This window comes from Heptranchias perlo, unplaced genomic scaffold (genome assembly GCF_035084215.1).
Source record: "Heptranchias perlo isolate sHepPer1 unplaced genomic scaffold, sHepPer1.hap1 HAP1_SCAFFOLD_750, whole genome shotgun sequence".
NCBI lineage: Eukaryota > Metazoa > Chordata > Chondrichthyes > Hexanchiformes > Hexanchidae > Heptranchias > Heptranchias perlo.
This window is the reverse complement of record NW_027139783.1, coordinates 23,291-40,883: the sequence shown is the minus strand read 5'-3', so window position 1 is coordinate 40,883 and position 17,593 is coordinate 23,291.

Genomic DNA, 17,593 nt, shown 5'->3' with positions numbered 1-17,593 from the left:
TAGAAATCATAGGAAATTTATGGCACAGAAGGAGGCCATTTACCCCATCGTGTCCGTGCCGGCCGAAAATGAGCCATCCAGCCTAGTCCCATTTTCCAGCACTTGGTCCGTAGCCCTGTAGGTTTCGGCACTTCAAGTGCACATCCAGGTACTTTTTAAATGAATTGAGGGTTTCTGCCTCTCCCACCCTCTCAGGCAGTGAGCTCCAGACCCCCACCACCCTCTGGGTGAAAAAAAAATCTAATCTCAGCTCCCCTCTAATCCTTCTCCCAATCACTTTAAATCTATGCCCCCTGGTCACTGACCCCTCTGCTAAGTGAAATAGGTTCTCCCTATCCACTCTATCTGGTCCAGTCATAATTTTACATTAAATCTCCCCTCAGCCTACTGTTCCAAAGAAAACAACCCCAGCCTATCCAATCTTTCCTCATAGCTAAAATTCTCCAGTCCTGGCAACATCCTCATAAATCTCCTCTGTACCCTCTCTAGTGCAATTACATCTTTCCTGTAATGCGGTGACCAGAACTGTACACTGTACTCAAGCTGTGGCCTAACTAGTGTTTTATACTGTTCCAGCATAACCTCCCTGTTCTTATATTCTATGCCTCAGCTAATAAAGGAAAATATTCCCTATGCCTTCTTAACCACCTTATCTACCTGTCCTGCTACCTTCAGGGATCTGTGGACATGCACTCCAAGGTCCCTCACTTTCTCTACACCTCTCAGTATCCTCCCATTTATTGTGTACTCCCTTGCTTTGTTTGCCCTCCCCAAATTCATTACCTCACACTTCTCCGGATTGAATTCCATTTGCCACTTTTCTGCCCATCTGACCAGTCCATTGATATCTTCCTGCAGTCTACAGCTTTCCTCCTCACTATCAACCACATGGCCAATTTTTGTATCATTTGCAAACTTCTTAAATCATGCCCCCGACATTTAAGTCCAAATCATTAATATATACCAGAAAAAGGGACCTAGTACTGAACCCTGTGGATCCCCAATGGAAACAGCCTTCCAGTCACAAAAATACCCGTCAACCATTACACTTTGCTTCCTGCCACTGAGCCAATTTTGGATCCAACTTGCCACTCTCCCTTGGATCCCATGGGATTTTACTTTTTTTGACCAGTCTGCCATGTGGGATCTTTTCAAAAGCCTTGCTAAAATCCATGTAGACTACATCAAATACACTACCTTATCGACCCTCCTTTTTACCTCCTCAAAAAATTCAATCAAGTTGGTCAGACACGACCTTCCCTTAACAATGATGTGGAGATGCCGGTGATGGACTGGGGTTGACAATTGTAAACAATTTTACAACACCAAGTTATAGTCCAGCAATTTTATTTTAAATTCACAAGCTTTCAGAGGCTTCTGCCTCTCTCTGTTTTTTTTTTCCTGTTTGTTTTTTTGTTGAATGTGTATTCGGGGGTTCTGCAGGTGACACCTCTCTGTCTGAACACGGTGATTGCCTTGGCAACGGGCAGTTGCAGGGGCATTCTGTAAACATCATGTATTGTTCTATATGTATAAATGCGTAGGCTTCGAGGAGCTCCTGAACATTTACCTGAGGAAGGAGGAAGCCTCCGAAAGCTTGTGAATTTAAAATAAAATTGCTGGACTATAACTTGGTGTTGTAAAATTGTTTACAATTCCCTTAACAAATCCATGTTGACTTTCCTTGATTACTCCGTGCCTTTCTAAATGGTGATTTATACTGTCCCTCAGAATTGATTCCAATAATTTGCCCACCACCGAGGTTAGACTGACTGGCCTGTAATTACTCTGTCTATCCCTCGTTCCCTTTTTAAACATTAGCAGTCCTCCAACCCTCAGGCACCACGCCTGTAGCCAGAGATTAACACTCGTCCACGTAAACACACACCATCAGAGACAGAGATTAACACTCCCAGGCAGCTATACACACATCAGACACAGAGAATAACCACCAGACAGGTAATTACACATTATCAGAGACAGAGATTAACTCTCTAACACATGAGAGAGAGAGAAAAAAACTCCCAGAGAGGTAAACACACACCATCCGAGATAGCATAACACTCCCAAACAGGAAAACACACGAGAGACAGAGAGAGAGGGAGAGAGAGAGAGAGAGATTAACACTCCCAAACAGGAAAACACACACTAGAGACAGAGATTAATACTCCCAGACAGGTAAACACACACCATCAGAGACAGAGATTAACACTCCCAGACAGCTATTTACACATCAGACACAGAGAGTAACCACCAGACAGGTAATCACACATTATCAGAGACAGAGATTAACTCTCTCACATATCAGAGAGAGATTAAAACTCCCAGAGAGGTAATCATACATCAGAGACAGAGATTAACACCGCCAGACAAGTAAAAACACACCAGAGATAGGCAGACAGAGAGACAGATTAACACACACCATCAGAGACAGAGACAGAAAGAGATTTACATTCCCAGACAGGTATACACACGAGAGCGAGAGAGACATATTGACATTCGTCATCAGAGAGGAAAAGGAGTCTCTCCTCCTCTGCCCAAATTCTCTTCCCCCTCCCCTCAACCCCCACACACACTCTCCCCATATATGGATATTTATATATATCCATCCCCTCACACTATCTATATTTATTGATCTTTCCCGTCACACTCTCTCTATATATATTTATTGATCTTTCCCCTCACTCTCTCTCTCTATATTTATTGATCTTTCCCCTCACTCTCTCTCCATATATATTTATTGATCTTTCCCGTCACACTCTCTCTCTATATATATTTATTGATCATTCCCCTCACTCTCGATATATTTATTGATCTTTCCCCTCACTCTCTCTCTCTCTCTATATATATATTTATTGATCTTACCCCTCACACTCTCTCTCTATATATATTTATTGATCTTTCCCCTCACCCTCTCTCTCTCTATATATATATTTATTGATCTTACCCCTCACACTCTCTCTCTATATATATATTTATTGATCTTTCCCCTCACCCTCTCTCTCTATATATATATATTTATTGATCTTACCCCTCACACTCTCTCTCTATATATATTTATTGATCTTTCCCCTCACTCTCTCTCTCTATCTATCTATATATTTATTGATCTTTCCCCTCACTCTCTCTCTCTATATTTATTGATCTTTCCCCTCACTCTCTCTCTCTATATATATTTATTGATCTTTCCCCTCACTCTCTCTATCTATCTATCTATCTATTTATTGAACTTTCCCCTCACCCTCTCTCTCTATATTTATTGATCTTTCCCCTCACACTCTATATATTTATTGATCTTTCCCCTCACTCTCTCTCTCTCTATATATTTATTGATCTTTCCCCTCACCCTCTCTCTCTCTATATTTATTGATCTTTCCCCTCACTCTCTCTCCACATTTATTGATCTTTCCGCTCACCCTCTCTATATTTATTGATCTTTCCCCTCACTCTCTCTCTATCTATATATTTATTGATCTTTCCCCTCACCCTCTCTATATTTATTGATCTTTCCCCTCACTCACTCTCTCTCTCTCTCTCTATCTATCTATATATTTATTGATCTTTCCCCTCACTCTCTCTCTCTATATTTATTGATCTTTCCCCTCACCCTCTCTCTCTATATTTATTGATCTTTCCCCTCACTCACTCTCTCTCTCTCTCTATCTATCTATATATTTATTGAACTTTCCCCTCACCCTCTCTCTCTATATTTATTGAACTTTCCCCTCACCCTCTCTCTATATATTTATTGATCTTTCCCCTCACTCTCTCTCTCTCTATATATTTATTGATCTTTCCCCTCACCCTCTCTCTCTCTATATTTATTGATCTTTCCCCTCACTCTCTCTCCACATTTATTGATCTTTCCGCTCACCCTCTCTATATTTATTGATCTTTCCCCTCACTCTCTCTCTATCTATATATTTATTGATCTTTCCCCTCACCCTCTCTATATTTATTGATCTTTCCCCTCACTCACTCTCTCTCTCTCTCTCTATCTATCTATATATTTATTGATCTTTCCCCTCACTCTCTCTCTCTATATTTATTGAACTTTCCCCTCACCCTCTCTCTCTATATTTATTGATCTTTCCCCTCACTCACTCTCTCTCTCTCTCTATCTATCTATATATTTATTGAACTTTCCCCTCACCCTCTCTCTCTATATTTATTGAACTTTCCCCTCACCCTCTCTCTCTATATTTATTGATCTTTCCCCTCTCACTCTCTATATTTATTGATCTTTCCCCTTACCCTCTCTATATTTATTGATCTTTCCCCTCACTCTCTCTCTCTATATATATTTATTGATCTTTCCCCTCACTCACTCTCTCTCTCTCTCTCTATCTATCTATATATTTATTGATCTTTCCCCTCACCCTCTCTCTCTATATTTATTGAACTTTCCCCTCACCCTCTCTCTCTATATTTATTGATCTTTCCCCTCACTCACTCTCTCTCTCTCTCTCTATCTATCTATATATTTATTGATCTTTCCCCTCACCCTCTCTCTCTATATTTATTGAACTTTCCCCTCACCCTCTCTCTATATATTTATTGATCTTTCCCCTCACTGTCTCTCTATATATTTATTGATCTTTCCCCTCACTGTCTCTCTATATATTTATTGATCTTTCCCCTCACTCTCTCTCTATATATATATTTATTGATCTTTCCCCTCACTCTCTCTCTCTATATTTATTGATCTTTCCCCTCACTATACTTATTGATCTTTCCCCTCACTCTCTCTATATATATATTTATTGATCTTTCCCCTCACTCTCAAAACTTATTGATCTTTCCCCTCACTCTCTCTATATATATATATATATATTTATTGATCTTTGCCCTCACTCTATATATTTATTGATCTTTCCCCTCACTCTCCATATATTTATTGATCTTTCCCCTCACACTCTCTCTCTCTGTATTTATTGATCTTTCCCCTCTCTCTCTCTCCATATATATTTATTGATCTTTCCCCGCACTCTCTCTCCACATTTATTGATCTTTCCCCTTACCCTCTCTATATTTATTGATCTTTCCCCTCTCTCTCTCTCTCTCGATATATTTATTGATCTTTCCCCTCACTCTCTCTCTCTATATATTTATTGATCTTTCCCCTCACTCTCTCTCTCTATATATTTATTGATCTTTTCCCTCACTCTCTCTCTCTATATATTTATTGATCTTTTCCCTCACTCTCTCTCTCCATATATATATTGATCTTTCCCCTCACCCTCTCTCTATATATATATATATTTATTGATCTTTGCCCTCACTCTATATATTTATTGATCTTTCCCCTCACACTCTCCATATATATTTATTGATCTTTCCCCTCACCCTCTCTATATTCATTGAACTTTCCCCTCACCCTCTCTCTCTATATTTATTGATCTTTCCCCTCACTCTCCATATTTATTGATCTTTCCCCTCACTCTCTCTCTCTATATATATTTATTGATCTTTCCCCTCACTCTCTCTATATATTTATTGATCTTTCCCCTCACTCTCTCTCTATATTTATTGATCTTTCCCCTCTCACTCTCTCTATATTTATTGATCTTTCCCCTCACTCTCTCTCTATATATATATATTTATTGATCTTTCCCCTCACTCTCTCTCTCTATATATTTATTGATCTTTCCCCTCACTCTCGCTCCACATTTATTGATCTTTCCGCTCACCCTCTCTATATTTATTGATCTTTCCCCTCACTCTCTCTCTCTCTCTATCTATCTATATATTTATTGATCTATCCCCTCACCCTCTCTCTCTATATTTATTAATCTTTCCCCTCACTCTCTCTCTATATATTTATTGATCTTTCCCCTCACTCTCGCTCCACATTTATTGATCTTTCCGCTCACCCTCTCTATATTTATTGATCTTTCCCCCCTCTCTCTCTCTCTCTCTCTCTCTATCTATCTATATATTTATTGAACTTTCCCCTCACCCTCTCTCTCTATATTTATTGATCTATCCCCTCACAATCTATATATTTATTAATCTTTCCCCTCACTCTCTCTCTATATATTTATTGATCTTTCCCCTCTCTCTCTCTCTATATATATATTTATTGATCTTTCCCCTCACCCTCTCTATATTCATTGATCTTTCCCCTCACCCTCTCTCTCTATATTTATTGATCTTTCCCCTCACTCTCTTTCTATATATTTATTGATCTTTCCCCTCACACTCTCCATATTTATTGATCTTTCCCCTCACACTCTCTCTCTCTGTATTTATTGATCTTTCCCCTCTCTCTCTCTCTATATATATTGATTGATCTTTCCCCTCTCTCTCTCTATATTTATTGATCTTTCCCCGCACTCTCTCTCCACATTTATTGATCTTTCCCCTCACTCTCTCTCTATATTTATTGATCTTTCCCCTCTCTCTCTCTCTATATTTATTGATCTTTCCCCTCACTCTCTCTACATATTTATTGATCTTTCCCCTCACTCTCTCTCTCTATATATTTATTGATCTTTCCCCTCACTCTCTCTCTCTAGATTTATTGATCTTTCCCCTCACACTCTCTCCAGATTTATTGATCTTTCCCCTCACTCTCTCTCTCTCTATTTATTGATCTTTCCCCTCTCTCTCTCTCTCTCTCTCTCCTTATTGATCTTTCCCCTCACTCTCAATATATATATTTATTGATCTTTCCCCTCACACTCTCCATATTTATTGATCTTTCCCCTCACACTCTCTCTCTCTGTATTTATTGATCTTTCCCCTCTCTCTCTCTCTATATATATTGATTGATCTTTCCCCTCTCTCTCTCTCTATATTTATTGATCTTTCCCCGCACTCTCTCTCCACATTTATTGATCTTTCCCCTTACCCTCTCTCTCTCTATATTTATTGATCTTTCCCCTCACACTCTCTCTCTCTCTCCATATATTTATTGATCTTTCCCCTCACTCTCTCTCTCTCTATTTATTGATCTTTCCCCTCTCTCTCTCTCTCTCTCCTTATTGATCTTTCCCCTCACTCTCAATATATATATTTATTGATCTTGCCCCTCACACTCTCCATATATTTATTGATCTTTTCCCTCACTCTCTCTCTCTATATATTTATTGATCTTTCCCCTCACTCTGTCTCTCTATATATTTATTGATCTTTCCCCTCACTCTCTCTACATATTTATTGATCTTTCCCCTCACTCTCTCTCTCTATATATTTATTGATCTTTCCCCTCACTCTCTCTCTCTAGATTTATTGATCTTTCCCCTCACACTCTCTCCAGATTTATTGATCTTTCCCCTCACTCTCTCTCTCTCTATTTATTGATCTTTCCCCTCTCTCTCTCTCTCTCTCTCCTTATTGATCTTTCCCCTCACTCTCAATATATATATTTATTGATCTTGCCCCTCACACTCTCCATATATTTATTGATCTTTTCCCTCACTCTCTCTCTCTATATATTTATTGATCTTTCCCCTCACTCTGTCTCTCTATATATTTATTGATCTTTCCCCTCACTCTCTCTACATATTTATTGATCTTTCCCCTCACTCTCTCTCTCTATATATTTATTGATCTTTCCCCTCACTCTCTCTCTCTAGATTTATTGATCTTTCCCCTCACACTCTCTCTCTATATTTATTGATCTTTCCCCTCACTCACTCTCTCTCTCTCTCTATCTATCTATATATTTATTGAACTTTCCCCTCACCCTCTCTCTCTATATTTATTGAACTTTCCCCTCACCCTCTCTCTCTATATTTATTGATCTTTCCCCTCTCACTCTCTATATTTATTGATCTTTCCCCTTACCCTCTCTATATTTATTGATCTTTCCCCTCACTCTCTCTCTCTATATATATTTATTGATCTTTCCCCTCACTCACTCTCTCTCTCTCTCTCTATCTATCTATATATTTATTGATCTTTCCCCTCACCCTCTCTCTCTATATTTATTGAACTTTCCCCTCACCCTCTCTCTCTATATTTATTGATCTTTCCCCTCACTCACTCTCTCTCTCTCTCTCTATCTATCTATATATTTATTGATCTTTCCCCTCACTGTCTCTCTATATATTTATTGATCTTTCCCCTCACTGTCTCTCTATATATTTATTGATCTTTCCCCTCACTCTCTCTCTATATATATATTTATTGATCTTTCCCCTCACTCTCTCTCTCTATATTTATTGATCTTTCCCCTCACTATACTTATTGATCTTTCCCCTCACTCTCTCTATATATATATTTATTGATCTTTCCCCTCACTCTCAAAACTTATTGATCTTTCCCCTCACTCTCTCTATATATATATATATATTTATTGATCTTTGCCCTCACTCTATATATTTATTGATCTTTCCCCTCACTCTCCATATATTTATTGATCTTTCCCCTCACACTCTCTCTCTCTGTATTTATTGATCTTTCCCCTCTCTCTCTCTCCATATATATTTATTGATCTTTCCCCGCACTCTCTCTCCACATTTATTGATCTTTCCCCTTACCCTCTCTATATTTATTGATCTTTCCCCTCTCTCTCTCTCTCTCGATATATTTATTGATCTTTCCCCTCACTCTCTCTCTCTATATATTTATTGATCTTTCCCCTCACTCTCTCTCTCTATATATTTATTGATCTTTTCCCTCACTCTCTCTCTCTATATATTTATTGATCTTTTCCCTCACTCTCTCTCTCCATATATATATTGATCTTTCCCCTCACCCTCTCTCTATATATATATATATTTATTGATCTTTGCCCTCACTCTATATATTTATTGATCTTTCCCCTCACACTCTCCATATATATTTATTGATCTTTCCCCTCACCCTCTCTATATTCATTGAACTTTCCCCTCACCCTCTCTCTCTATATTTATTGATCTTTCCCCTCTCACTCTCCATATTTATTGATCTTTCCCCTCACTCTCTCTCTCTATATATATTTATTGATCTTTCCCCTCACTCTCTCTATATATTTATTGATCTTTCCCCTCACTCTCTCTCTATATTTATTGATCTTTCCCCTCTCACTCTCTCTATATTTATTGATCTTTCCCCTCACTCTCTCTCTATATTTATTGATCTTTCCCCTCACTCTCTCTCTATATATATATATTTATTGATCTTTCCCCTCACTCTCTCTCTCTATATATTTATTGATCTTTCCCCTCACTCTCGCTCCACATTTATTGATCTTTCCGCTCACCCTCTCTATATTTATTGATCTTTCCCCTCACTCTCTCTCTCTCTCTATCTATCTATATATTTATTGATCTATCCCCTCACCCTCTCTCTCTATATTTATTAATCTTTCCCCTCACTCTCTCTCTATATATTTATTGATCTTTCCCCTCACTCTCGCTCCACATTTATTGATCTTTCCGCTCACCCTCTCTATATTTATTGATCTTTCCCCCCTCTCTCTCTCTCTCTCTCTCTCTATCTATCTATATATTTATTGAACTTTCCCCTCACCCTCTCTCTCTATATTTATTGATCTATCCCCTCACAATCTATATATTTATTAATCTTTCCCCTCACTCTCTCTCTATATATTTATTGATCTTTCCCCTCTCTCTCTCTCTATATATATATTTATTGATCTTTCCCCTCACCCTCTCTATATTCATTGATCTTTCCCCTCACCCTCTCTCTCTCTATATTTATTGATCTTTCCCCTCACTCTCTTTCTATATATTTATTGATCTTTCCCCTCACACTCTCCATATTTATTGATCTTTCCCCTCACACTCTCTCTCTCTGTATTTATTGATCTTTCCCCTCTCTCTCTCTCTATATATATTGATTGATCTTTCCCCTCTCTCTCTCTCTATATTTATTGATCTTTCCCCGCACTCTCTCTCCACATTTATTGATCTTTCCCCTTACCCTCTCTATATTTATTGATCTTTCCCCTCTCTCTCTCTCTCGATATATCTATTGATCTTTCCCCTCACCCTCTCTCTCTATATTTATTGATCTTTCCCCTCACCCTCTCTCTCTCTATATTTATTGATCTTTCCCCTCACACTCTCTCTCTCTCTCCATATATTTATTGATCTTTCCCCTCACTCTCTCTCTCTCTATTTATTGATCTTTCCCCTCTCTCTCTCTCTCTCTCCTTATTGATCTTTCCCCTCACTCTCAATATATATATTTATTGATCTTGCCCCTCACACTCTCCATATATTTATTGATCTTTTCCCTCACTCTCTCTCTCTATATATTTATTGATCTTTCCCCTCACTCTGTCTCTCTATATATTTATTGATCTTTCCCCTCACTCTCTCTACATATTTATTGATCTTTCCCCTCACTCTCTCTCTCTATATATTTATTGATCTTTCCCCTCACTCTCTCTCTCTAGATTTATTGATCTTTCCCCTCACACTCTCTCCAGATTTATTGATCTTTCCCCTCACTCTCTCTCTCTCTATTTATTGATCTTTCCCCTCTCTCTCTCTCTCTCTCTCCTTATTGATCTTTCCCCTCACTCTCAATATATATATTTATTGATCTTGCCCCTCACACTCTCCATATATTTATTGATCTTTTCCCTCACTCTCTCTCTCTATATATTTATTGATCTTTCCCCTCACTCTGTCTCTCTATATATTTATTGATCTTTCCCCTCACTCTGTCTCTCTATATATTTATTGATCTTTCCCCTCACTCTCTCTACATATTTATTGATCTTTCCCCTCACTCTCTCTCTCTATATATTTATTGATCTTTCCCCTCACTCTCTCTCTCTGGATTTATTGATCTTTCCCCTCACACTCTCTCCAGATTTATTGATCTTTCCCCTCTCACTCTATATATTTATTGATCTATTCCCTCACACTCTCAATAAATTTATTGATCTTTCCCCTCACTCTCTATTTATTGATCTTTCCCCTCACCCTCTCTCTCAATATATTTATTGATCTTTCCCCTCACTCTCTCTCTCTATATATTTATTGATCTTTTTCCCTCACACTCTCTCTCTCTATATTTATTGATCTTTCCCCTCTCTCTCTATATGTTTTGATCTTTCCTCACACATTCACTCTATATTTATTGATCTTTCCCCTCTCTCTCTCTATATGTTTTGATCTTTCCTCACACATTCACTCTATATTTATTGATCTTTCCTCTCACTCTCTCTATATATATATATTTATTGATCTTTGCCCTCACTCCATATATTTATTGATCTTTCCCCTCACTCTGTCTCTCTATATATTTATTGATCTTTCCCCTCACTCTCTCTCTCGAAATATTTATTGATCTTTCCCCTCACCCTCTCTCTATATTTATTGATCTTTCCCCTCACACTCTCTCTCTCTATATTTATTGATCTTTCCCCTCACACTGTCTCTCTCTATATTTATTGATCTTTCCCCTCACTCTCTCTCTCTCTATATTTATTGATCTTTCCCCTCACCCTCTCTCTCTATATTTATTGATCTTTCCCCTCACTCACTCTATATATATATTTATTGATCTTTCCCCTCACTCACTCTATATATATATTTATTGATCTTTCCCCTCACTCTCTCTCTCTATATATACTTTTATTGATCTTTCCCCTCACTCTCTCTCTCTATATATTTAATTGATCTTTCCCTCACACATTCACTCTATATTTATTGATCTTTCCCCTCACTCTCTCTATATATATATTTATTGATCTTTCCCCTCTCTCTCTCTCTCTCTCTCTATACTTATTGATCTTTCCCCTCACTCTCTCTATATATATATTTATTGATCTTTCCCCTCACTCTCTCTCTCTATATATTTATTGATCTTTTCCCTCACACTCTCTCTATACTTATTGATCTTTCCCCTCACACTCTCTCTCTCTATATTTATTGATCTTTCCCCTCACTCTCTCTCTATACTTTTATTGATCTTTCCCCTCACTCTCTCTCTATACTTTTATTGATCTTTCCCCTCACTCTCTCTTTCTATATATTTATTGATCTTTCCCCTCACCCTCTCTCTCTCTATATTTATTGATCTTTCACCTCACCCTCTCTCTCTATATTTATTGATCTTTCCCTGCACTCTCTCTCCACATTTATTGATCTTTCCCCTTACCCTCTCTATATTTATTGATCTTTCCCCTCACTCTCTCTCTCTATATATTTATTGATCTTTCCCCTCACCCTCTCTCTATATTTATTGATCTTTCACCTCACCCTCTCTCTCTATATTTATTGATCTTTCCCCTCACTATCTCTCTCTCTATATTTATTGATCTTTCACCTCACCCTCTCTCTATATTTATTGATCTTTTCCCTCACTCTCTCTCTCCATATATTTATTGATCTTTCCCCTCACACTCTCTCTCTAGATTTATTGATATTTCCCCTCACACTCTCTCTCTCTATATTTATTGATCTTTCACCTCACCCTCTCTCTCTATATTTATTGATCTTTCCCTGCACTCTCTCTCCACATTTATTGATCTTTCCCCTTACCCTCTCTATATTTATTGATCTTTCCCCTCACTCTCTCTCTCTATATATTTATTGATCTTTCCCCTCACCCTCTCTCTATATTTATTGATCTTTCACCTCACCCTCTCTCTCTATATTTATTGATCTTTCCCCTCACTATCTCTCTCTCTCTATATTTATTGATCTTTCCCCTCACACTCTCTCTCTCTATATTTATTGATCTTTCACCTCACCCTCTCTCTATATTTATTGATCTTTTCCCTCACTCTCTCTCTCCATATATTTATTGATCTTTCCCCTCACACTCTCTCTCTAGATTTATTGATATTTCCCCTCACACTCTCTCTCTATATTTATTGATCTTTCCCCTCACACTCTCTCTCACTATATATTTATTGAACTTTCCCCTCACCCCCTCTCTCTATATTTATTGATCTTTCCCCTCACACTCTCTCTCTCTATATTTATTGATCTTTCCCCTCACCCTCTCTCTCTATATTTATTGATCTTTCCCCTCACACTCTCTCGCTCTATATTTATTGATCTTTCCCCTCACCCTCTCTCTCTATATATTTATTGATCTTTCCCCTCACTCTCTCTCTCTCTATACTTTTATTGATCTTTCCCCTCACTCTCTCTCTCTATATATTTATTGATCTTTCCCCTCTCTCTCTCTCTATATGTTTTGAACTTTCCCTCACACACTCACTCTATATTTATTGATCTTTGCCCTCACACTCTCTCTCTATATTTATTGATCTTTCCCCTCTCTCTCTCTCTATATATTTATTGATCTTTCCCCTCACACTCACTCTCTCTCTATATTTATTGATCTTTCACCTCACCCTCTCTCTATATATATTGATCTTTTCCCTCACTCTCTCTCTCCATATATTTATTGATCTTTCCCCTCACACTCTCTCTCTCTAGATTTATTGATATTTCCCCTCACACTCTCTCTCTATATTTATTGATCTTTGCCCTCACACTCTCTCTCTATATTTATTGATCTTTCCCCTCACCCTCTCTCTCTATATTTATTGATCTTTCCCCTCACACTCTCTCTCTCTATATTTATTGATCTTTCCCCTCACACTGTCTCTCTCTATATTTATTGATCTTTCCCCTCACTCTCTCTCTCTCTATATTTATTGATCTTTCCCCTCACCCTCTCTCTCTATATTTATTGATCTTTCCCCTCACTCACTCTATATATATATTTATTGATCTTTCCCCTCACTCACTCTATATATATATTTATTGATCTTTCCCCTCACTCTCTCTCTCTATATATACTTTTATTGATCTTTCCCCTCACTCTCTCTCTCTATATATTTAATTGATCTTTCCCTCACACATTCACTCTATATTTATTGATCTTTCCCCTCACTCTCTCTATATATATATATATATTTATTGATCTTTCCTCTCTCTCTCTCTCTCTCTATACTTATTGATCTTTCCCCTCACTCTCTCTATATATATATTTATTGATCTTTCCCCTCACTCTCTCTCTCTATATATTTATTGATCTTTTCCCTCACACTCTCTCTATACTTATTGATCTTTCCCCTCACACTCTCTCTCTCTATATTTATTGATCTTTCCCCTCACTCTCTCTCTATACTTTTATTGATCTTTCCCCTCACTCTCTCTCTATACTTTTATTGATCTTTCCCCTCACTCTCTCTTTCTATATATTTATTGATCTTTCCCCTCACCCTCTCTCTCTCTATATTTATTGATCTTTCACCTCACCCTCTCTCTCTATATTTATTGATCTTTCCCTGCACTCTCTCTCCACATTTATTGATCTTTCCCCTTACCCTCTCTATATTTATTGATCTTTCCCCTCACTCTCTCTCTCTATATATTTATTGATCTTTCCCCTCACCCTCTCTCTATATTTATTGATCTTTCACCTCACCCTCTCTCTCTATATTTATTGATCTTTCCCCTCACTATCTCTCTCTCTCTATATTTATTGATCTTTCCCCTCACACTCTCTCTCTCTATATTTATTGATCTTTCACCTCACCCTCTCTCTATATTTATTGATCTTTTCCCTCACTCTCTCTCTCCATATATTTATTGATCTTTCCCCTCACACTCTCTCTCTAGATTTATTGATATTTCCCCTCACACTCTCTCTCTATATTTATTGATCTTTCCCCTCACACTCTCTCTCACTATATATTTATTGAACTTTCCCCTCACCCTCTCTCTCTATATTTATTGATCTTTCCCCTCACACTCTCTCTCTCTATATTTATTGATCTTTCCCCTCACCCTCTCTCTCTATATTTATTGATCTTTCCCCTCACACTCTCTCGCTCTATATTTATTGATCTTTCCCCTCACCCTCTCTCTCTATATATTTATTGATCTTTCCCCTCACTCTCTCTCTCTCTATACTTTTATTGATCTTTCCCCTCACTCTCTCTCTCTATATATTTATTGATCTTTCCCCTCTCTCTCTCTCTCTATATGTTTTGAACTTTCCCTCACACACTCACTCTATATTTATTGATCTTTCCCCTCTCTCTCTCTCTATATATTTATTGATCTTTCCCCTCACACTCACTCTCTCTCTATATTTATTGATCTTTCACCTCACCCTCTCTCTATATATATTGATCTTTTCCCTCACTCTCTCTCTCCATATATTTATTGATCTTTCCCCTCACACTCTCTCTCTCTAGATTTATTGATATTTCCCCTCACACTCTCTCTCTATATTTATTGATCTTTGCCCTCACACTCTCTCTCTATATTTATTGATCTTTCCCCTCACCCTCTCTCTCTATATTTATTGATCTTTCCCCTCACACTCTCTCGCTCTATATTTATTGATCTTTCCCCTCACACTCTCTCTATATATTTATTGATCTTTCCCCTCTCTCTCTCTCTATGTTTTGAACTTTCCCTCACACACTCACTCTATATTTATTGATCTTTGCCCTCACACTCTCCATATATTTATTGATCTTTCCCCTCACACTCTCTCTCTCTCTCTCTCTATATATTTAATTGATCTTTCCCCTCACCCTCTCTCTCCACATTTATTGATCTTTCCCCTCACACTCCCTCTCTCTCTCTATATTTATTGATCTTTCCCCTCACACTCTCTATATTTATTGATCTTTCCCCTCACTCTGTCTCTCTATATTTATTGATCTTTCCCCTCTCTCTCTCTGTACTTATTGATCTTTCCCATCACTCTCTCTATATATATATTTATTGATCTTTGCCCTCACACTCTCTCTCTATATTTATTGATCTTTCCCCTTCACACTCTCTCTCTCTCTCTCTCTATATATATTTATTGATCTTTCCCCTCACACTCTCTCTCTATATTTAATTGATCTTTCCCCTCACCCTCTCTATATTTATTGATCTTTCCCCTCTCTCTCTATATATATATATTTATTGAACTTTCCCCTCACACACACTCTCTATATTTATTGATCTTTCCCCTCACTCTCTCTCTCTCTCTGTACTTGTATTGATCTTTCCCCTCACTCTCTCTCTCTATATATTTATTGATCTTTTCCCTCACACTCTCTCTCTCTCTATTTATTGATCTTTCCCCTCACTCTCTCTCTCTCTATATATTTATTGATCTTTTCCCTCACACTCTCTCTCTCTATTTATTGATCTTTCCCCTCACTCTCTCTCTCTATATATTTATTGATCTATTCCCTCACACTCACTCACTATATATTTATTGATCTTTCCCCTCACTCTCTATATTTATTGATCTTTCCCCTCACTCTCTATATTTATTGATATTTTCCCTCACTCTCTCTTTCTCTATATTTATTGATCTTTTCCCTCACACTCTCTCTCTCTATTTATTGATCTTTCCCCTCACTCTCTCTCTATATATATTTATTGATCTTTGCCCTCACCCTCTCTCTCTATATATTTATTGATCTATTCCCTCACACTCACTCACTATATATTTATTGATCTTTCCCCTCACACTCTCTCTCTCTCTATATTTATTGATCTTTCCCCTCACTCTCTATATTTATTGATCTTTCCCCTCACTCTCTCTTTCTCTATATTTATTGATCTTTCCCCTCTCACTCTCTATATTTATTGATCTTTCCCCTCACTCTCTATATTAATTCATCTTTCCCCTCACTCTCTCCATTATATATATATATACTCTCTCTCTCACTCTCTCCATTATATATATATATACTCTCTCTCTCCATTATATATATATACTCTCTCTCTCCATTATATATATATACTCTCTCTCTCCATTATATATATATATACTCTCTCTCTCTCTCTCTCCATTATATATATATATACTCTCTCTCTCTCTCCATTATATATATATATACTCTCTCTCTCTCTCCATTATATATATATATACTCTCTCTCTCCATTATATATATATATACTCTCTCTCTCTCCATTATATATATATACTCTCTCTCTCTCTCCATTATATATATATATATACTCTCTCTCTCTCCATTATATATATATATATACTCTCTCTCTCTCCATTATATATATATATATATATATATACTCTCTCTCTCTCCATTATATATATATATATATATACTCTCTCTCTCTCCATTATATATATATACTCTCTCTCTCTCCATTATATATATATACTCTCTCTCTCCATTATATATATATATATATATACTCTCTCTCTCTCCATTATATATATATATATACTCTCTCTCTCTCCATTATATATATATACTCTCTCTCTCTCCATTATATATATATACTCTCTCTCTCTCTCCATTATATATATATATACTCTCTCTCTCTCCATTATATATATATATACTCTCTCTCTCTCCATTATATATATATACTCTCTCTCTCTCCATTATATATATATACTCTCTCTCTCTCCATTATATATATATACTCTCTCTCTCTCCATTATATATATATACTCTCTCTCTCTCCATTATATATATATACTCTCTCTCTCTCCATTATATATATATACTCTCTCTCTCTCCATTATATATATATACTCTCTCTCTCTCCATTATATATATATACTCTCTCTCTCTCCATTATATATATATACTCTCTCTCTCTCCATTATATATATACTCTCTCTCTCTCCATTATATATATATACTCTCTCTCTCTCCATTATATATATATACTCT